Source organism: Motacilla alba, chromosome 5 (assembly GCF_015832195.1).
Source record: "Motacilla alba alba isolate MOTALB_02 chromosome 5, Motacilla_alba_V1.0_pri, whole genome shotgun sequence".
Lineage (NCBI taxonomy): Eukaryota > Metazoa > Chordata > Aves > Passeriformes > Motacillidae > Motacilla > Motacilla alba.
Window position 1 is genome coordinate 12,100,410 of NC_052020.1, and position 22,314 is coordinate 12,122,723.

General features: G+C 42.6%; 1 protein-coding gene across 3 annotated transcripts in view; it reads left to right on the forward strand.

The window, feature by feature from the left end:
* The first annotated feature begins 17,078 nt into the window (after window positions 1-17,078).
* Window positions 17,079-22,314, forward strand: part of INSC (INSC spindle orientation adaptor protein) — a 131,363-nt gene continuing 126,127 nt past the window's right edge. Inside the window, exons 1-2 of one of the 3 annotated variants that reach the window (XM_038138964.1) lie at window positions 19,945-20,082; window positions 20,863-21,008. The gene's annotated coding sequence lies outside the window, so the exon portion shown is untranslated. Of the gene's footprint in view, window positions 17,251-19,939; window positions 20,083-20,862; window positions 21,009-22,314 lie in introns of those variants that run through there. The other 2 variants (XM_038138968.1, XM_038138969.1) reach the window with 2 other exon arrangements.

Sequence of the window (22,314 nt, forward strand, 5' to 3'; positions counted from 1 at the left end):
TGATCCATGCTACTTATCCTGGCCCTACTGCCAAATCTCGGGGATTATACTAAACTGCTGCCTGGCAAGGCATATGTGTATTATACAGTGTGCTGTGCCTTGATGTAAAACACTTAACTATCCTGATTGTACAGTATGTTTAAAAAAAAAAAAAAGAGAAATCACTTCAGTATTGTATTATTTGTGAATTTACGCAAAATTAAAAAAAGTATTTTAGATACACTTGGATTGAGAAACTGATTTTTCATTTGGACATGCTTCTGGAGAGATGTGGCACCAAGCCAACATCATGGCAGATCATCTAGTCCATTGATCTGCTCCAGCCTTATTAACTATAAATACTAGGGTTTGAGTCAAAAGTGCAGAACAGAAAGAAGAGCTGCTTTTTTATATATATTAAAAAAACCCCAAACGAACCAAAAGACACCACTTAGTGAGACTGCTGCTAGAAAAAAAAAAAAGATGAAGCCACAGGTACATCTAGTAAAAACATGGGGACAAATTTCACCATGTAGTTTAAAACAAAATCTTTTCATGCAGGCTCTAGTTTAGATGAAATGGCCTGACATCTGCTGTAGATTTTTGTGTAAAGTCAAAAAGGTGAATTAGGAAGAGAAAGAGAAGCTACAGAAACGTACATTTCTTTGAAGCAATCCTGAGACAGAGTCTATTTAGGGAGCAGGGATAAATAATTAGAGTGAGTGGAGAAGAGGGTAGCTGGATCCATTCCATGGACTTCTAAGTGGTGCTGCCAACTTCCTTCTCAAAGCTGCTGCTGTTTCAGTTTAGTAGCTGAGTCAGATATTTGTTTAGATTTGTTTCGTGCTTTACAGCCTGACCCTAAAATCTGCTTCATCAATTCAGATGAATCCCAGAGTGGGTGAGGAAGAGGCCACAGGGCATTATGTGGTGCCACCTCCCTGCTCCAGCAGGGTCATCCTACAGCTCACAGCACAGGATTGCATCCAGAGGGGTCTGGGTTATCTCCAGTGAGGGAGACTCCACCTTGCTGTGCAAAGCAGAGGTGAAGGTTCTCACGCTGTCTCTGTGTGTCTCTGCTGCAGGTGTCACAGAGAGGAGCTTGGCCAGCCCAGGTGGACAGTGAGGCCGCCCAGTGACTTCCAGTCCATGCCCGCTCCTGGCTGCGGGTTCACTCCTGGGAAGCAGCAGCCCTGGTAAGTCAGTGTACAAAGCACTGTAGGAGATGAACCACTGCATGCCTTTGTGCAAGGATCTGCTTGGGTTAGACCAAACTGCCAGTTTTGGAGCCTGTAAGTGTTTGTTGCCACGTTTCAGGTATTTTTCCCCATTTTTCTTTACACAAAGTGGGGGTCATATGCTGGGATTGCCTGGCAACCTCAGCAACACCTTTCCCTGTCACTGCAGATCCTTTGGGCACAGGTGGCAGCTTGTTTCTTTTGTTTCCTAATACAGCACTCAGCAGTTTAATCTTCTCCAAGATAGAATGCTAAATACAATTATTGGGGTGAATACATGTAATTTAGTGATTCATATTCAATAAGAAGCCCAGCAATGCTCATAGGCCCCTTCTGGCTTTAAAATCTAAATGCTCAGACAGTTTATTTTTTCCCATTTGCAGCCAATCTCTGCTGAGAGACACCTGAGGCTCTGCATAATTGAATGTTAGCTGTAGATCCATCTAATCTAAAAACTATTAGTCCCTCTTTTCAGTGTAACAAAGCTTTGCAAGGGATTTCCTCAGACCAACATCTGTACACCGCAGCATAAACCTGACACATAAAACATTCAAGTAGCCTCGGTGCTGGCTTTTACCTTGTCCTGGGTATAGGAAATTTGGGTGGAACTTTTGATGCATGGTGCTTGTGCTGATTGCTGCTTTCTTTTTCCTTAGGAAGAACTAGCTACTTTCCCACCTCAAGATCTATTTCTGTTGTGTCTTCTGTCTCATTTCTCATTCCTTAGGATCTCTGTCTGCACATCAATGCAATGCACTCAGCAGTACATATCCCTGTAAAGGAAAGAGCACTATGAAAGTAAGGGGGAATACAAAAAAAACTTTTCCATGTGAAGGGATAGAAGCCCTTCACCACAAAACTGAGATGCTCAGAGCTTTAGAAGAAGCAGATTGTTATTGAAACTAGAGAAAGACAGAGTTGTAAGCAGTAATATTTTAAGTAAAAATTCGGTAGTTTTAAGGCAGTAAACATGGTAGAAGGAATTGCAAAGCTGCTAGAAGGTTGTCAATTGCTTTGACTGGCTGTGAACAAGTGGAAGAAATTGCTGCTATTTTTAAAAGGTACTGTTCTGGATAATATTACCAAAACTTAGCAGCTCTCAAGTAAACCCCAAACTTCTGCTCCAGGAGAGAATCTATTTTGGAATTAGCGTTTAAAAAGGGAAAATGTGGTTTATAGTGTACTTTTTCTTTCCATTTTAATACATTGCCATTCTAAGAATACTTGGAGCTGCTGGAAAGTGTAGCATTGGTGCAATATATGTGAGTGGCACCAAACCCAAGTTACTTAGCATTCAGTATTCATGCACAAGTGTCTATGTTCTTGTTTATGAGGCAATATCAGCCTGGCTGTAGTTTCGTTCTGATATTTTTAGTTGTCTGTCTGTGTGTCTTTCCTTTAACTACTGAGTTGTTTTTGCTTTTTGTTTTTGGTTTTTTTTTTTTTTTTTTTTTATTTTTAAATCTGAGTGCAAATGAAGTCTTGGGAGAGTACTTCAAGCAAAGGCAAAACCAGAAGAAATTTCTGAGAAAGAAAGGGGACAGGTGGTGATCTGCTCCTGAGCTGACTCAGTTTTTGATTCAGGATCATTCACCAGGACATCGCTGCCCACACTGATAGGGGATCATTTTGAAATAACCCAAGTGGACTTCCACTGTGGCAATTTTTTTTCTTCTTCTGTTAGTGAAATTTAATTCATCTTCCTGAAAGCTTCCATTATCTGCAGTGTGAGAAAGGAGCAGAGCTAATGTTATTGCTTCTGACACTGAACACTGCCAAAAGCAACTTATATCAGGCAGTAGTAAATTTTGGTATTGGTTATCTAATCCAGCATTGTCATGTCTAATTAGCAGATTGAACATCTCTAAGAGGTGAAGAGTTTAAAAGACGCTGGAGAGTTCGGATCTGTGCATTTTCCCAGGCTGAACTGAACAGGTCTCAGAACAGGTGAATGCTTATTAGAGATAAACTGGGTGCTCAAGCTTCACCCAGGCTGAGCACTGGCAGCTTGGTCCCAAACTGGTCACAATCCCTGCCTCTGGCAGGCAGCTGAAGGCTGCCCTGGCAGCTCAAAGGGCTCTGCATGGTGCACACCTTCGCTGTCTCTTTAAAAAGTCACTACATCCTTTCCCTCTTCTCCCATTTGGATGCTCCTCATGCCTTCTGAAATTCTTCTGTTCTTCAGAAAATGTCCAAGGAGAGCAGTACCCCTCTTTTTTTATTTTTTTTTAAATTTTTTTTTCCACAGAAAGGAAATAATTCCCATTTCCAAATTACATCTAACATTGTCACACTTTCTCTGTGAACTTTCCAATCTCTGTGAGATTTCTGATTCAATGGAGTAATCAGAATCATTGCAACATTTATCTTTCCTTTCTATTCTTGGCTTCAACGCAGCTCTTATTTTCACCAATTACTCTTTTGGCTGGGGCTGAGCTGTGATCCCAGCTAAATTATTAGTGTCACCTCCACGAAAGCAAATAATTGCCTTGCAGTCTGAAAGTGAAGCTCGAGGGCTTTAAACACTGAACAATTTGTGTGATTTCCAACAGTGGGTGCCCAGGCAGCCTTGCCTGGGAGCTGCCTGCCTGACCCCCCAGGTGTCTCCCTGAGAGGCCACCTGTCCCCTCAGAGCACATAAGGGGGACAGGACAGGCAGGTTTGCAGCCACTAGCTCCTCTCCTCCCCCAGCAGAGTGACCCAGGCTCTGGAGAGTGATGATGGTGAAGATTTCCATCACCGTGGAGAGTGATGATGATGGAGAGTTCCTCCTCCTCTTCTTCCTCCTCCTCTGCCAGGGCTGATGGAGGCAGCAGGCTCTTGGCAGGACCTCTGGAGGCATGGAAAGAGGAGCTCGCCCTGGAGCAGGTTTGCTGGCAGGACTTGTGACCCCATGAGGGACCTGTGCTGGAGCAGCTTGCTCCTGAAGGACTGCACTCTGTGGAATGGGATCATGCTGGAGCAGTTCATGAAGTGTAGCCATGGGGAAAACTCACACTGGAAAAGTTGGGGGAGGACTTTCTCCTGTGGGAGGGGCCCCACTCTGGAGCAGGGGAGGAGTGTGAGGAGTCCTCCCCAGCAGGAGAAAGGAGCTGCAGAAGCAGCGTGTGGTGAACTGACCACAGCTCTCATTCCCTGTCTCCCTGCGCTGCTGGGGCAGGGACAAGGTGGAGAAATTGGGAGTAAAGTTACTCCTGGGAAAAAGAGAGGTGGGGGGAGGCTGGTTTTACTTATTATCATTTAACTGTGATGTAATTGTAATAAATTAAACTGATTTCCACAAGTTTAGTCTGCTTTGCCCATGCCAGTGTGTGCTGAGTGATCTCTCCCTGTTCCTATCTCGTCCCATGAACCTTTTATTACATTTTCCCTCCTGTGTGCAGCTGAGGATGGAGAGTGACAGAGTGAATTTGGTGGGTACCTGGAGTCAAGCCAGGGTCAGCCCACCACTCCAAAGGAACATAATCATGTGGTATTTGGAGCCTTTATAGGTTTTTTTGTAGCTTTGCCAACACTTTGAATGTCCAAATATATTGTGTCAGACACATTAATTTGCACATTATTCTGCTGATATGCTTGAAGGACTGTTACAGGTCTTCAGTGCCTTTTGTTGTGGAAGGAGCCAATTATTCTAGTTAGCATTTGTTCCTAAAATAGTTGAATAAATAGTTTATAATTCCATTTTTAGCTCATGAAATGACCATGATTTTATATGGAACCATATCAAAGTTGTTGTTTGGAGTGGGTAGGAATGGCCTATTACTGGACAGGAATTCCAGGAAAGTGCAGCAGGGCAAGGATGACAATCCTTGTAGTGCAGTGAATTCCATGTGGACAGGAAAATTTTATTTATGGAACAGTCTAAGTAGCTGTGGGGAACTTTTTAGCGTGTCAATCCTGCTAGACAGGCTGAAGAAGACGACGTTGCCAGGGTCATTCTTGAGTGTGTACATTTTCCAAGGAAGGTTTCACTCTTAGTTAATGCAGCCCTTCTTCATCATTCTGCAGTTAAAGATACTATCTAAGAGTTAAATTAGTTATGAAAATTAATATTGATTGTTGTTCTTAGTGCAATAGAAGCAGAGAATTACATAGATAAAGGAAATGGTTCTGACCTTCAAATACTGGCAATACAGAGTTTAAATGAAAATTGCCATAGTTTTTGTTTAAAAGGCTTACAGATAAGCAGATGAGAAACCAAACCATTTGAAGCACTTCATGTACATTGAAAGTGAACTCAAAGATTTTTTTCATAAACTTTCTGCTTTGGCTATCTCTAGTTTAAGCTTAGTCTTGGTAAGGTTGCACACTTCAGTGGACAAAAGGGTTGTTTGCATTATATGAAGATGCCCTTTGCTTCTTCTTCATGGCTTAGGTTCTCAGAAGAAACAAAATGTCTTTATTGCACCTTTTCCTAATAGACAGTGGCAGAGCCCTGGATTTATAACTGTGTGTTTTAAAACCACATGCATTTAGTATTTAACTTAATGAAGTGCCTTTGTGACTGAAGTTTTTGATAGGATTCGTGTCCCTATTCTGTTATTCCGGTGACTTTCTCCTCAACAAAAGTTTCCTTGCCTGCTTGTTTTTGCTTGTTAGATTTGCAAAGCTGCACTTCATAGGCTGCCTCTGGTGCCACTGCAGTGATGTGGCAGGCAGGATTGGAGGTCAAGCCTCTACTCTTACAAAGACCTGTTATCTGACAGGTGAAGAACACTTCTAGTTCAGGTGCTTTTGATGACACGTCAAGATAAAGTTAGTTTGGGTTGTCTCTCACAGCCAGCCAGCTTGAAGCAGATCATGCTTCATCAGCCTCCTAAACTCCAAGAAAACTGCTTTTCCCACCAGGTTGTCATGGGTTCTCAGCTACGGACACCAGGATGATCTTTTCTTATGGCCAATTCCCCTCCCCAGCCAGGTGTTACTCTCGTATCAGAAATTCAACCTGAAACCTGCTGGGTGTCACAAAGTACAGCCTCCAGCCCGCCACTTGTGCATCAGGTGCTTTTTGCTGTATACCATATAATGACCTGATTTCGTATCCCTTATGTCTCACAAGTCACTTTTTCCTCAACACTGCTGTGTTTAATTTGGTTGGCATTTCTCTGGTGAGCTGAATCTGGTGAGTCTCAAGCTGTGTCAAGGGAAATAGAGGTTGGATATTAGGAAAAAAGTTTTTTACAGAAAGGTTGATAAAGTTCTGGAATGGTCTGCCATTCCAGGGGCTGGAGTCACCATCCCTGGATGTGTTTAAAAAAAGACTGGATGTGGCACTCGGTGCCATGGTTTATGTGAGGGTTGGGGCATGGGCTGGACTCAATGATCTTTAAGGTCTCTTCCAACCTGGTCATTCTGTGAGTTCTGTGAATTCTGTGAATCTCCTTTACGGACCTCACAGAGGACTCTAAATTGATATTAATATAATATGTACCTATAAAGCCCATTTATATCACCACAGAAATATGAAGTGTAAGGTAAACAAAAATCTAGACTAATATTTCCATGTCTTCATTTCAGTCTCAGGTTAAAGTTATATCTGTGAGGAAGAGAGGGAAAGGTGTCACTTTCTGTTTTAGCAAGTTTTTAGTGACTGCATAGAAATGAAAACTAAACCTGCTCAGGTTAAGAGAATGATTGGTAAATACATCTTCTAGAAGCTAGAGGGCACAGGAGCCACAGAAAGCCTCTTGTATAACTCAGTTACCAGGAGTTGCGAGTGAGCCAGAGTAATTTTTTCTTCTTTTCACATTAAATGGCACTTGCTACTCAAGTTCAAACAGATTTTTTTTCTCTGTCTGAAGTGAAGTGTCTGAAAATCAGAATTGTCTTCCCGTATTTTTATCATTTTTGCTGATGGTTTAAAGGAAAATCAATTATTCATATTGCTATTGATATAAATAAAGTTGTCAATATATGCTTTCCATCTTTAATCCAGATTAGTTCAGTAATAATATAATTTTCTGCAGGAGTGCCTATCATTAACCATTTACAGAGAACTACTGAGAACTGTTTTAATGGAAAAGACCGAAGGTAAGATCCTGGGCAGAAGAGTGTTGCTATCAAGCCTAATAACCACAGATTTCAGATTTCCCTTGTCTAGCTGGTCTGGTGGAAGTATTTGAGAACTTTTCCTCTCCCTCACAGGGTGTTTCTGTGATAATCCTGGTGTATTTTATGTTCCAAACCACGTGTCTCACCAGTGTAATACCCGTGTGAGAAGGGCATTGGGAAAATTTGGTACAGACCAATCCTTATTTTGTTTGCATTTTGAAATGAAGTTCATAGACCTTACCCTAAGTGTGTAAGTGGAACAGAATATCCTGAACTGCTCTTTGGGAAACCTCCCCAAAATCCAGTGTGTTTTGTTTTCAGATCCAAGTAAGCCAGTGAGAGAACTTTTCCAATCTGCAAAGGATACAAGATGTATGTATGGATTAATTTATGCTGAGTTTCTCAGGGCAGTTGGCTTTCTCTCTTGAGCAGAAAATCAGAGGTACTATGAGTTTGTAGGACTCCTGCATCACAGAAAGGATTCCCTCCAACCTTTGGGAATTCTACATTTCCCCCAGGCTTTATGTCTAAAGTCAGATGGGTGCTGAACCACAGGATGATATTCTAGTAAACAAAACAGCACTGGTGGAGTAATGAAACTCTGCTGAATTATTCATTGGGTCCTGAATGATGCAGAGAGAGTTTTCATAGTAAACAGCCCTGAAGATGAGAGCAGTGCCAGGCACAGCCCTGTGCCTGTGCTGTGCACCTGGCCTGTTTTCTCAGGTAAGCATCTGCAAAAATTCATGGCTTTGCATAAAAGGACTGGAACAACCATGTTTGGTAGCTGTCAGCCAAACTCATCTTGAAATTTATTACTCATCTTGGAATAGTCAATCTAATTCAAAAAACCCACTTAAGTGCAGGCTCCATTTCCATGGACATAACACTGAAAGCACATTCAAGCACTTTGCTACAAAGCAGTGGACTTCTACACATTTTTAAAGGAAGCACATCTTCAAAGAGAAGCACACCTTCAAGCTTGTTGGTCAAAATCTGATGATGCCTTTTAGTAAATGCTTCACATGGCTACAAGAACACAGAATACATCAGCCAGGTCCAAAAAAACCAGTGTGTACCAGCAACACAATTTTAGCCCATGAAACATTTTTCCAGCTGGCCTTTGGAAGCTGAGGAGCATCACAGCCTCATCCCAAAGTAGGTATCTCAAGGTACATTACTCCCACTGCTGTCATGGTTTAAGAATGACCAGGGATGTGTTAATGTGAGTAGGAAATTTAAAGGAGGGTGTCCAGCATGGGCAGAGAAGCTGGAGTGGAGAAAATTATGATGGTGAGGCCAAATGTGTCTTAAAACTGAATGGGTCTTTCCAATAAAAAATATCTGGAGGTTTAGTTTTGGATGGTGCTGAGAGGGAGTGTCTGCTGAAGCCTGCCAATAGTGATGGTGAGTGAAGCAGTGTTTCACTTACAGCTCTGGAGGAAAGATTACATTTGGGGTGGGGGAAGGAAGAAACCCCTCTGTAGAATGAATTTAGAATCCAAACCTCCCACCTTCCCAAAAGCAAGTTAGTTTTCCAAACCCCCCTCTAAACTTTGGTGGACGCAATAAAATGTGCAGCATTAGGTGATGATAGTCTGGTTGCTGGTATCCACTCGTGGCAGAGAGGCACTGGCAAGGAGAATCATGCTGTCACTTCAGATTTCTGCTGGGCTCGAATGGGGTAGTGATGACAGGTGCTATGAGAAAATCCAAGAGCAAAACAATACCACATGGTTTGAGAAACATGAGTTATAAAATGCTGCTCATTGGGTGCCTCTGCACTGTCTGCTCAGCGAGACAGAACCCTGAAAAAAAAAAAAAAAGAGTATTAACATATAAGCAGGGCAGCAGTTTGGACTGGGCAGTAATGATCTGAGGAAAAGCTGGTGCACTCAAGCTTTCCCTAAGTGACTTTGCATCTAATATAATGTGTTTTTAACATTGTGTTAATATAAAATCCTAGTGTAAAGTAATACATAGAATAATTTAACTCAGCTGATGTCCCCTTTGAGATGTCTGGCTTGCTTCTGATGGTGGTTACTGCTAAGAGCTGTCATACTTGTTGAAATTTATCAAGAACAAGGTGCAGAGTTTGTTTCATCATCAGGTGTCATAGAATAATTTTTTTCTACCTGTAATATTTTTTAAAAAATATAATTTACATTTTTACATCGTTTTTTTTCTTCAATAAAGACAAAGTACAGCTTGTTAGGATGTCGTGTAATCTTAGAGTAAAATGTAGAAAATGAATCCAATTCATTATTGTAAAGATCCAAAAAGTTATTGGTTTTGCTACTGAATATAAAAGAATAGTGCTGTTGGAGAATGGGACTCTGCTTAAAGGCATTTTTTTTCCTGATGGTAATTTGTAGGAGACTGAGACATGGCTTGTCCTGACAGTGCAGATTGAAATTTAATACAGTATTTTCAACTTTGTGCAGTGTAAAGCAGTCTTTGCCTTTCATATAGCAGATGTGCATCCCACCTTTGATAACTCCATTGGGTGAGACTGTGTTGCCAGACAGAGGCACAGAAAACCTTTAGTGTTGTTCCCCTGAAATTGTACATATTTATGTGCTGCCACTGTCAGAGGCCTCCCCATTCCTGCCTGGTGACTGGGGCCATCTACTGGGTTTGGCACTTTATTCTCTGTGCTTGACTTGTAAGACATCACAATTTATTGGGAGCAGGGAAAGTAACGGGAAACCATTCACTCTGAAAAGTTAAATTCTCATGATTTCTCCTGCACAACGGGCTTGCAATTTTTGACTTGATTTTCTGTGATATCTTTGCCTATAGGGCTGAAATAGGATGATGTTCAGTTCCTGCTTCTCTGAACTTTTGACACTCTTGCTGGCTGTTTTCTGTATGTTATTCCCCATCCAGCCCAGATGTTTCTGCACACGAGCCACCCAGCCATTCAGCTTGTTTTTTTTGGAAGGCAAAGCCTTGATTTTGTCCTGTGGTGGAGGACAGCATTAGAATGTGGAGAGTACCCATTTTTTTGTGGAAGGGCTCCAGTGGCTTCAGCATTCTTGCATGATTGGATGTGGTTGCTGCCCAGCTGCTGCTTCGAAGCTGTGGCAGAGGCTGTGTGATTTCTGTAGTGTTTCTTTGGCCTCTTTTGGGTGCCCTGTTTTGTGTGCCCGAGACTGTAATGTGAGCTCGTGGAAATCCCGCAGGAATGGTCCTTGGGATCACTGGCCCTCTTCTCAGCCCGTGCTTGACTGATGCTGCTTGCAGCCTGCACTCCCAAGGGACCTTGATGTTTGCAGCCCAAATTTGGCTCTTTCCCTCCCTTGAAGCATATGTCGACTTGTAGTATTTCTAAAAAAAGGTTATGTGAAAAACTGGTTGATCACTCTTCAGGCCAGATTTCTAATCTAGCTCTGCACTGAGCACATCTCCCTGGGATGACAGAGCCTGCCTGAGTGCTGCGGCCAGAAACAAGACAAAATTTTGAAGGAATATTTCTCAGAAAAGCTGACTTTGGGCTATCTTGGCAAGACACTGATTAAACTTCTTGTTTTGGGCCACAGCGCTTGTATGGGTGGGAAGAGTGTGTGGGAACCTGGCCTTCCTCACAGAGCTCTTGGCCCAGGTTAGGCTGTCTGGGACATGAAAAGCTGGGTTTCCTCTGCCTTTCTCTATGGCTTCTACAACACGTTTTACAGCATGCATTGCTGGAATAAAAGCACGAGGGAGGCAGGAGAAAGGAAGTTCATGTTTTCTAGTCAGAAGATTAAGAACAAACTTGAGAGGTGGCTCTGTGGGGCTTTGGGGTGTGCCTTGCTGTAGGCACTGCCCAGTCACTGCTGGGGGAACACGGAGCAAAGGCTGAGCAGAGACTGGGAGCACAACAAAGGGAGAATGAGAAAAAAGTAAAATGAGCAAAGATAAACTGGAAAGGGCTGAAATCCAAACCCTAAATTCAAAGAGAGATTATTTAGTTTCCCCTTTCAAGTTTTTGGGGGGCCAGTTTTGACTAAAAGGTGTGTGGAGCAAGAAATGTGCCCTAATCTTAAGAACTGGGGATGCTCTTTAATCTGCATTGGGCTGTGGTGGTTTAACCTGGCAGGCAGGTAAACACCACACAGCCACTCATACCCTCTCCCTCCACCACCAGTGGGATGAGGGAGACAACTGGGAAAAAAAGGCTGCAATTCGTGGTTTGAGATAAAGACAGTCAGTAGGAGAGAAATGGAATGGGAAATAACAGCAATAATAATGATGATAAAAGAATTAAAATGCACAAAACAAGTGATGCAGGATGCAACCACATCCAGTAGCCAGGAAAAGAAAAGAGTGTTGGTGGTACCATTAGGAGTGTCAAGGAGCACTGGTATCAATGCCGGTGCTCACTGAACAGTTTGAGCACTTACAATGAGAATAATTAATACCAGTTTCCTGAGAAGGTGGCGGAATTTGCCAAGCATCCAAAAAGCAACCAGACCATTTTCAGGTCCTGATTATTTCCTGATGAACTGCTTGACCCCAAGGGCCTATAGCAGCCATGACAATCTCCCTTTGCAAAGCCCCTTAGAATAGATCCATTCAAATGCAGCCATAATTACACCTCTCCTCGCAATATTATATTTCAAATATCCTCCCAGTAATCAGAATCTCTGCAGTGTGTGAGGAGTGAAGAGCCCCTTTATCCTCACAGCAGAAAGCATATGAACTGTTATGAGCTAAAGAAGGTTAATAATGAGAAAGGCTAATAGAAAAGGCTTTGAGGCATCGTCATAGTCACAAAAAAGGCATGAGGAAATCTGAGAGTGAGTGACAATGCTGCCCCTTTATCAGAAAATGCCCCGATGGAGTGTGAGTGAGAACAAGAATCCTCTGCCTCCCCCGCAGAAAATCACTACAGAAGAGTTGTTGTATATTTCAGTTTGTTCCCATGGTTTTAATCTTCTATCTTACTCTAATTATTCCTATTCAAGGCTGATTTGTGTTTGGCAACTTTATGTTAGGAGGAGTTCCCTTTAACAGAACAACACATGCTGGCAGGCAGGAGGGGGGCAATAATATGTGTTCAGATGCAGTGTGAGGCAGTTATTTGGCCAAGAAAATCTCTGTGACTCTGCCTGTGCAGACAGATTTTTCCTTATTTGCAGTAGGTTTTTGTCTCCCCTTGATGAAGAGCAGCAATGTTGACCTCATAAGGGATTCCTTCCAGTTGGTTTCCCAGGGTTTTTTAGGTGCTCATACAAAGATTTTTTGACAACTGCCTGTTTTTTGCATGAGCAATACTTAAGACAACAGTAAATCCATAAGAAGTTTCCATCAGCTGTGCTGCGTTATGTTGCTTTCTCAGAATGGAGAACAAGTTCTTGTCAGCTGTCCTCAGTACCCTCTCACTGGGATGGTGACTTTGCAGGAGGGAGTGGGACACACCTGACAGCTGTGTAACCAGGAAAGCCTGAAAAATTCCAACCTGTCATAGGTACTAAGTGACTACAAGTTGTATCAAAATCAGTTTCCTACAAGGGGAAAAATGAGGAATGAGCTGCTCTTGGTTGGTTGTTTTTTTTTTTTTTTTTTCAGGAACTGCCTGTCATCTGGAAATGAGCTTAGAAGGAAGCAGGGGAGCCATAACGGGTGTAATATGGCACATGGCAAGGAACTGAGAACAGAAAGTTTAATAAGCAGCATGGAAATCTGTGGGAAAACAACCTCTGTGAGAGTTCTGCTGCCTGTACAGAGATGGGGACTTTGCAGTTTCTCCTCGGTGGGAACAGGCGTTAGCTGGGGAAGTGACCATTTTTCCAGATAAAAAGCAACCTGTAGTAGTGACTTTATCATGGGACAGAAAATGGGACCACAGAGCAAACAAGGGGCTGAGCTGGAAGGGGAGCCTGGAATTATGGCTGGCCTCCCCCAGAGGCATTGCTTTGAGCTGCAGAGGGTGACTGATGTGCCTGCTGTCACCTACACACAAAGATGCACCAGCAGCTTGTAAATTGTATTTAAAATGGAGGAGTCAGTGAGCTCTACACTCATGAGTTTTACTTCAAGAAACTTAACTGAAACAGTCTCCCAAGTCTGTGGACTGTAACCATGCACAGTGAACAAAATGTGCTGGTTTGACTGAAAACCTGTAATTTGTTAGATTAGCAGTTTGCAGAGATAGAATTTAGCACTAAGTGAGGGTTGCTAACTGAAAAAAAAAAGAGAAATAGATATTGATTTATCTAATTATATGCAGGGTTTATTTAAAGTGGAGATTAGTCTGCTTTAAAAAAAAAAGTTGCATTGAGTAAATGTATTATTTATTGTGCATTTATTGTTGGAAGCATGGGACTCCCACATGTGGTATTGTTTATTTGATTTTAAAATGTACAAAAAGAAACACATTTTTGATACCAAATTATCTTGTCTTTGAAAAAGTATAGGTGACCCCAGTTTGTCTGTGGTCCTATCAAGGTAGCATTTGACTTAATGAAGGAGATTTTACATGCCCCATGGTCATTGGTGTTTCTGAGGAAAGTGACAAGGACTTTGATGCTTTCTCTGTGGAAAGCATGCTGGATTTGCATGACAGAGTGAGATGGAGCCACATCTTTGTGGAAGCCAAGCAGGGGTGTTTTCCTTGTCCCACTTGGTGTCCGTGAATCCTGGGGAATGAAGTGTAGCAAATGACAAATTCCTGCTGGATTTTTTTCCTCTCTATTTTCATTAACCTCTGAAAAGAGATTATTTTAATTAAAATAATCTTGACAGCACCTATGAAAAAGCTGTGAGGGTTGTAACAGCAATTAGGTGTGTTGTCAAAGATGATAAGCAGCCTGGTATCACAGGAAGGAAATTAACACTCTGACCAATAACGGAACAGTAATCTTAATCCAGTGCTTTTTGCCTCCTAGGAGCTCTTCAAAATGGATGGATTTTGGAGACCAGGCAATTTTAGAACAAGACAGTTAAGCAATCAGTGCCATAAAACATCTCCATTTTAAAAGTCAATGTCATACTGGTGTAATAGCGGCTGATGGCCAGCCAGCAAGAAATGTGATGTTAATTAGACATTAACAGTGCAAAGCCTTGATGATTTTCCTGTATTTTGGATATCAGAATGATTGGGAATTGTATTCAACATCAGGTGGTGGAGCTTAACAGTGATCTGCATCAGTGCCAGGTGTCTGTCTGGGTTCTCCACTGCAGAGAGAAGGCAGGGGAATGCTGGCAGCCCTTCTCTGCCGTGAGGAACATAAGGTTTGAGAGCCTTCCTTTCTAGGTTGTGTCACCACAAGTCTTTTACTACTTAGGAGGTGCTCTGAGCACATAATTCACAGGTCTTTTGATAAATTGCAAACTCCCTAAATTATAGTGTTTTGCTCATCTTGAAAGCACCATTCATCCTCTGGGTGACCAGCATCACACTGGGGCAAGCAGAATTGAAATCAAACCTCTGTGCTGGCACAGGTAGGGAGGCACTGCCCTCTGCCCAGGGGGTGCAGGTGGAGCTGCTGTGGGGGCAAGGGCTGGATTGCTCTGCCCAGCACAATCACAGGGGGCTGGAGAGGAAGGCTGCCCAGGGAGGAGCAGGCTGTAAAAACAGCCACAGTTTTACAATGGGAGAGGATGGTAGGAGATTGAACTAAAGGTTGGAGTCAGATGGAATCTTGGAAGAAGAGGACTGGGAACAGTCCATCTGTAAGTGCCAGAGCAGATATGGGCAGGCTTGTAGGACATGGAATGGATGAAGCTGTGCTTATCCATAAAGTCTGAGGTAAAAATGAGGCTGGAGAAAGTTTGTGGTTTCCTGGGTACCCCCATGGCACTTGCTGAGGTAGATGCCTCTCTACACATCACCAGTGAAGGATTTCTAGGCATCCTGTAGGAAAGGAGTAAATGGAGAAAATCAAGTCCTATGTCAACAAGAAAAGGGCTGACAAGTTTAATAGAGATAATCCTGCCTTGTCCTTATCCTGCCTTCCCAGATATAATCCCAGCAGAACTGCTCCTTGGCATTTAGGGCTCGTTTGGCCTTTTTTCTGCACCCCTGTGCTCCAGCTCATGCTCGGCTCCTTCACATTTTCTTGTCCCACTCTCAGCAAACATGAGAATTCAAGAATGGAACGATAGCATGTCATGTTCCTGGTTAGAGGAACCAGCACTGGGATGTGCCTGAGATGTTTCAAAGGGAAGCCCCTTCCTTGTCCTGCTGAAGCTTTAGTAGCCCACTGTCATTTCTAGTAATGTGTGGGTAGCAATCTACAGTGTGTAATCTGCCATCTACTCAGGGGTTTTTTAACTCCCTTTTTCATCCCTAAAGCTAAACCAAATCTCTACAGTTAGTTGAAAGCTGCATCTCAGAAGAACTGTGATTTGAGGAAGAAGATAGTGAGTTGCAAGATATTAAAGAACAGCTTATTTCTTGTTTGCTTTGCAGTGTGAAGAGACTGGATCCTGCTACTCCAGAGACTAATTCAAAATGTAGTGTGAGAACATTCCTACCCCAAGGACATTTCCATGGTGAGAGAACATAAAAAATCCAAGCAGAAAACACACATAAGTTAAGAACCAGGGGACAGGGGGACAACAAGTGCTTTTTCTTTTCCTGTTAAAATATGTATTGTTTGTTCCTTGCAACCTCCAGCTTAAAGTTCTCTCTTGTCTTCTAGTGCATGTGGATGAAAGCTTTGACCCGAGGGATGATGACAGCCAGGACCAACTCACTTCTTGGACTAAACCAGGAGGGAGATGCCTACAGCTTTAGGAGCTGTGTGGAAGGTAGCCCAGCAGGCTGCAGTGGCTGGGGATGCCCTAAGAGTGAGGCTGGGCAGGACCTGGAGACAGGGACTCAGAGCTGCAACGAGGAGTAAAAATCAGGGCAAAATGGGAAAGGGCAGAGATGGAGCACATCAGGGGAGGGTGGATGAGAGCAGAATAGCAGCCACTCTGAAAGGCACAGTGCATGAGGAAGCCGGAGCAGAGAGGAGAAGGCAGCAAGGACAAAAAGTTAATCCTCTTCAATGATGACAGAGGTTTGGGGAATTGAACGAAAAGCTTCCCTTCTGAGGGAAGTCTCAGCTCTGAAGAGCTCCACAGATCAGTAATGATGTATGCTGAGTTTCAGAGTCAGCTTCCAGACTGCATGGACAGAGGAAATGGCTATCCTTTCTTACTGATAGAATAGGAGCAGAAGTTAAATGCAATAGAAGCCAAACATAATTCCAAAGCACTTTCCTACTTTACAAACCAGAAGTTTAGAAGGTTTATTTTGTAAGACAGCAACAGGCAACATATGAAGTACTTCCAAGGAAACACCTGTGTTGTGTAAAACCAGTAACATACCAGACATAACATGGGTGGTAAACCAAACTTTTAGTGCTGTGCATAATATCATTAATTTTTTTTACTAAAAATATTTAATTAAAAAATATCAGCCTACATTTGTTGAAACTGTGTTGGTGTCCCACTACTGACAACAATTGTCTTTTAAAAGGAAAGGTTTTATAACTTTCTTCCAGTAAACCACATCTGGATTTTTAACTTCATTGAAAGTTTTTCATGTGTTTTTATATCAGACTTGTATTGTAATGGAATTGTTATTAATCTCCAGATTTATCCAGTTTCTGGATAATCTTTCTGGACTATCTTTCATTTATCAGGGTCTTTAATTACATTCCTCTACTAGCTGACCACTACAAAAATTGAAATCCTCACCACAAATCTGTAAAAATGTTTCCACTTGCATAGGGAGACAAAAATAGAATAATTCCATGTCTTTTTGGACGGATGCCTGGCTGAAACTATGCAGGGTTTGACTGACAAGAGGATGTAGTCTTTGCTGAGAGCGCTTTCTTTAAGGTCCTTTTTAGTCTTCAGGAACATTTAAGTAGATGAATGAAGAGAGGATTTATGCTAGTTTCCCTTCATTTTTGTTGACTCTGCCTGCTTTTTTGTAACTTTTGTCTCCTGCAACAAAATCTTTTCAGCTCCTGGGGCTTGCTGAATATATAATCACAAGTTGGTAAGTAGTAACTTCAGAGAGTTTGGGTTGAAATGGCACTCTATTCTTTTGTGTACAGCTGTGGTAGAGAAATAAAACCTCTTTGTGCAGATAAGGAAAAAGCAGAGTTATTGAAATGCTCAGTATTTGCCAGGGTTATAACTGTAAAGTGTAGTCTTTCAGTGGTGAATAAATACAGTTAATACATAGCTCAGCCCGTGAATGCAGTGGAGAGACTTTGCTTGAGTAAGTTGGGAATTATTTTGCATGTGAGTGAGCTCTCCTCACTGTGCTGCACTCCATGTTATCCGTTTCCTGGGGAATGTGGATGGGAGCTTACAAAGCACAGCAGGTAATTGGCTGCTTCAGCTGGAAAAGCAGAAAAAGGATATTTGTTGGTATATACAGAAAGAAAATGAAGATAAATGCTAATGGCTGTTGGGTGATAATATCTGTCCATAGTCTTCTGAGGTGTCTGAGATTAAATCCATACAGGAACTTTGCAAGGGAAGTGAGTGTGTTAAATGTGAAGTTTAAACAGTTGAGCAACTTTTTCTGTCCGTGCATTTTGGACTGGAACTTTCATACACTTTGAATGTAAGAAAGGAGGTGGATGTGTGTGTGATAACAGCTTTTTTGAACGATTTCTGTTGCTGTTCAGGGCTTGTGTTTCTGTATCTCAGCATTCCTTTTTGTGTTGCTTCTTTATTTGGAACCATATCTTCATTTTATGTGAATGGTCTTATCTGATGTCTGTGGAAAGCAAGCATAGCTCAGCCTTTAGGAACTCTTTTCTGTATTTCTAAACCTGGCATACACTGAGGCAAATATTTCCTCTTGGAAAGGGAAAGCTATTACTGGGTTAGGTGCTTTTTCTCAGTTGCACATGTGGCAGTTTCTACAGACAGACTGAAAAAAGCCTGTAATGGTATATCTGTGTATTTTGTTTAAAGTGGTTTATGTCCAGGTAGGGTGGGGAAGTATGTTGGCAGTGAAAAGACAGATGTAGCCAGGTTCCTTCTGAAACAGGGCCATTTTCATGGAAACCTTTCTGTTCCCTGCTTTTTCTCTCTTTCCTCTCTTTAAATGAAGCAGCCTTAAAGTCAAGGCTGATAGATACTAGAATAACATCAATTCTAATTTAATTTTCATAATATTGTGTAAAACCCTCTCCTATCTGGGGTTTGATATCCCAGAAATCTATGCCTATGGGTAAATATGTATGATGGATCTCACTGGAGCTGATTGACACAAGAATATAATATTTACTACAAAAATGTTTGCAGTTTAATGTTGCAGGATTCCAGTCCTTGGACAGTTGGATTTTAATTTGTTTCCTGAAAATCTCACCAAGAACAATGTACATCTGTGCTGGATGTTGAAATTGTGCTGCATATGTAGAAAGAGACAAAAATGAAATATTTTATGGGTTTGGTAGGTCTACATGGCTGTATGTAGGGAGAATACTTGGAGGACTGAAAAATAGATTATGCATTTTTAGCATTTTACTATCTGTAACAAACAAATCCTTGTTTCCTCCCCTTTGGTAAAGAGGAAATACAAGTGTTTCTTTGCTTCTTTTATACACCCCTGTACTCTTTGAGGTGGCTTTAAATTTTCATCAGTGTCATATGAGGTAAAATGTGTATTAAAGCATTAAGGAAAATGGGGTTAAGACCTGCACTGTCTAATAAAAGAAATTAGTATTTTTTGGCAGCCATCCTTTGGCCTGTGTGATTTTTTTCCAAAGGGCACTGACATTTCTCCTGGCTTCTTTAGGACTGCCATTCTGTGCATGGACATGTTTTTCACCCATTGACCTTTTTTATTTATTTTCTTGAATGCCAAATATTTAATGTGTCATTTCTGGCACAAAGTCGTGGTGATCAAAGGGGAAACAAAACGAGCTTGAAGCAGGTTGCTGGAAAGGCACACATGGGATGGCACAGCCATGGAAAGCTCTTTTTTTTTTTTTTTCCTGCAGGAGTTGAGCACCAGTCCTCATACTAACTTAATGAACACAGGAGGAAGCACATATTTTCCTGGGCCTGGAAGGCAAATGTGGTCACAGAGTGCAAGGTTTTCTACCAGGATAATCAGCTAGAGTGAGCCTGCCAAACTTTTGCCTCCTGTGTACCTGGCCCAATTAACTCCATTCTTCATTCTTCAGTCATCTCCCCAGGTAGCTACCTGCTCTTAATGGGCCATAAATGTATGGCACCGGTCCATATGGAAATGTTTTGGGGTGTAGGGGCTGTCTTAGCCCCTTGTAGGAGTCTCTGAGTGTCAGAGGCAGCAGTGCTGTCCAAACAGAAATTCAGGGGATGTACCTGTGCCCTCTTCCTGGTTGCTGGAAGAGTCTCTTTGGGTAATGTAGGTCATGGGATGAAAGCTGGGTTTGTTTGGGAGAACTGCACAGGGGGTCCCAGTGGAGGAACTGCAGCTAAGCACAAAGGGAAGGACTTCAGCTGGGCTTAGATACCATTGTTCTTATCTCTTAAACAAGATTTCTTCTTTGCTTCTGCCTGCCTGCCTCCCTCCCAAGTGAGGATTAACCACACCTTTTCTAATTTGGCTTGTAAATGGGTTGTGCTTGGTTACAAGTCCAGCAGCTCAGTTCTTTCCCTGCTACAGCCCCTGTGCTTCCTGGACTCCAGCCCTCCATCTGCAGAGGTCCATGAGATGGGAAGTGGCGGGGGCAGATGGTCTGGTGAAAGACATTCATTCCACAGACTTCAGATTCCAAAGAAAAAGCCCTAGGAAGGCCTGAACTTCTGCAGATGAAGCTCTGCAGGGAGGGAAAGCTCCTAGTGCTGTGATCCCAGGAGAAGACAAGAAAACCACAGCTTTTGGGTAGGCTCATGCTTGAAAACATTTTAGCAGGCTTGTGACCTTTAAAAGGGATTAGAGGTAGCTATTAGTTCATTTGTACCTCCAATGAATGTTCTTTGGGTGTGTGCTCTATATTATCTGAATATATATATATTTATATGTATATGTAGAGTATGCAAGTGGTATTTCGTAGAAATTGTTTTGAGCCAAGGAATGTATTTGATTACCTATAACTATTCCTTGGGGTCTCCCACGGAGATGTGCACAATCTCAGGGTATTATCCAGAGCCTCAGAATTGAAACTATTGATTGAAACTGGAGTAGGTCACTGGGACTCTGCAAAAATTTAGGGCTGAGCCAAACTTCTCAGATCCTGCCTTCCTTTACATATTTCTGAGTATCCTTGAAATCCAATTGCTCTCATGAGGACTGAAAAGTGGAAAGAAGGATTTCTCACTCATATTTTTCTGGGAAAGTTGAGACATATTGGGATAACACACCTGCTCTGTGCCACTCTAAGTCATCCAGGAAATTTAGAACATTTTGTGAATTTTGTGAATTTAAACCTGCCCAGCTCTTCTGTCATACAGGAAAAACCTATGGAATCAAATTTACTTCTCAAACGTGCTTATTTGTGCACCTTCATCCTCAGTTGTCTCAAGGGACAAAAATCTTGTTTTGGTGGTCCTAAGAGTTGTTACATGGAGCTTCACATGAAAACTTCTGATATCAAAATTCCAACTTATCAAAATTGCAATAATTCAGAGTTACTGAGACCTTTTTTTTTTTTTTTTATCTAAGAGAGACCTGGGAAAAGCTACTTCTGGAGAAATGATGCTGTTGTGATGGCCTCACATCCCCAGACTCTGCACCCTGGCAGAGTCCCAGTGTAGTCAGTAGAGCCACATTAATTTTTCTCTGGCCAGGAAAAGCCCTCATAATTTTAAGTAAGTCATATCTACATGAAATAATAATAAAATCTATGAAATTGTATCATACAAGCATGTCTGGAGAGGGATGAGATTAAAACCAGAGATGCTGGTACCTGTCAGATTAATTTAGTGGCCTCTCCCTACAACCCCAAACTCACTGACTTCTAGAATTATTAAGCAAACCCAAAATGGTGAGAATTATGTGTGTTCTTGGTTAGAAAGGAGTTGAAACAAGTTCTGGCAGTGAGTTGAAATATTCAGAGTAAAAGTTTTCCAGGGGAGGCTGTGCTGACTGAGGGTGGACTTCGCGCTTTCTGCTGTTCCCCTGCTCCCTTAAATTGTGGCAGGTGTGACAAACCCACTGGCTGGGGGGGCTCCCAAGGAATGGCTCACAACAAAGTCATTTGGTATTGGCCTGGCTGAAGCATTCTCAGAAAAAGCCAAGCCTGGCTTTGAGCTGGAGCACAGTGCCAGGTGGCTGAGAGCTGTCCTGTGTTGCCCACCCCTGGCTGTCCAGGTCAGGTCCCTGGGGAGCAGCACCCACGTCTGGCTGAGTGTGTTAGCTGGGACACAGATATGCTGCCCTGCTCAGGGCAGTGGAGCAGGGTTAGGGAAAATGTTTCACTGCTGTAACTCCAGCAGAGCAAACGGGAAAAGGAATAAAAATCAGACCATCAGGGCAGCACGGGCTCTGTCTCCCACTAGGGGTTTGCCCACAAGAAGACAGTGCACCTTGTCTGAGGGAGGAATTCTGCCTCTGGCCAGGGTTTAAACCCCATTTCTTTCCATAGCTATGCACCAGCTACACCTCTCTCACCAGCTCTGTGTCTCCCCTTGTGAGGATGAAATCTTCCTTCTCCAGGTTTTGCTGTGGGGCAGCAGCTGCCAAGGTCCCGGTGCTGCAGGGAGGTCATTTCCAGGGCTAGACCCAGACAGGCAAAAGAAGGAGGGCTGAACAAACCTTGGCAAAAGCTGATCATGCCTTGGCTGAAGTCTTTATTCCTCTGGCCTGCTGAAGGTCTGCCGAGGGAGCCAGAGAACTCATGCAGCTCTGCAGCCAGCTGTGCATGCCTGGTGCAGGAGTTAAAACTCTCTCAGGCAGTGTGGCTGTGTCTGTTGTCTTATTCACTTTAAAACATGTCATGCCATGTTAATTATCCTTTTCACATATGTCAGAAGTGATGTGTAATTAATAAATGAGGTCATTTCAGGTGTTGCCTTTGGTGCTGTGTCAGTCAGACAGTGACAGGGGGCAAGCTGTGCTCACTGAGCCCTTACTGCAGGTGGAGACTGCACTGGGGTCCTGACTGCAGCACACCGA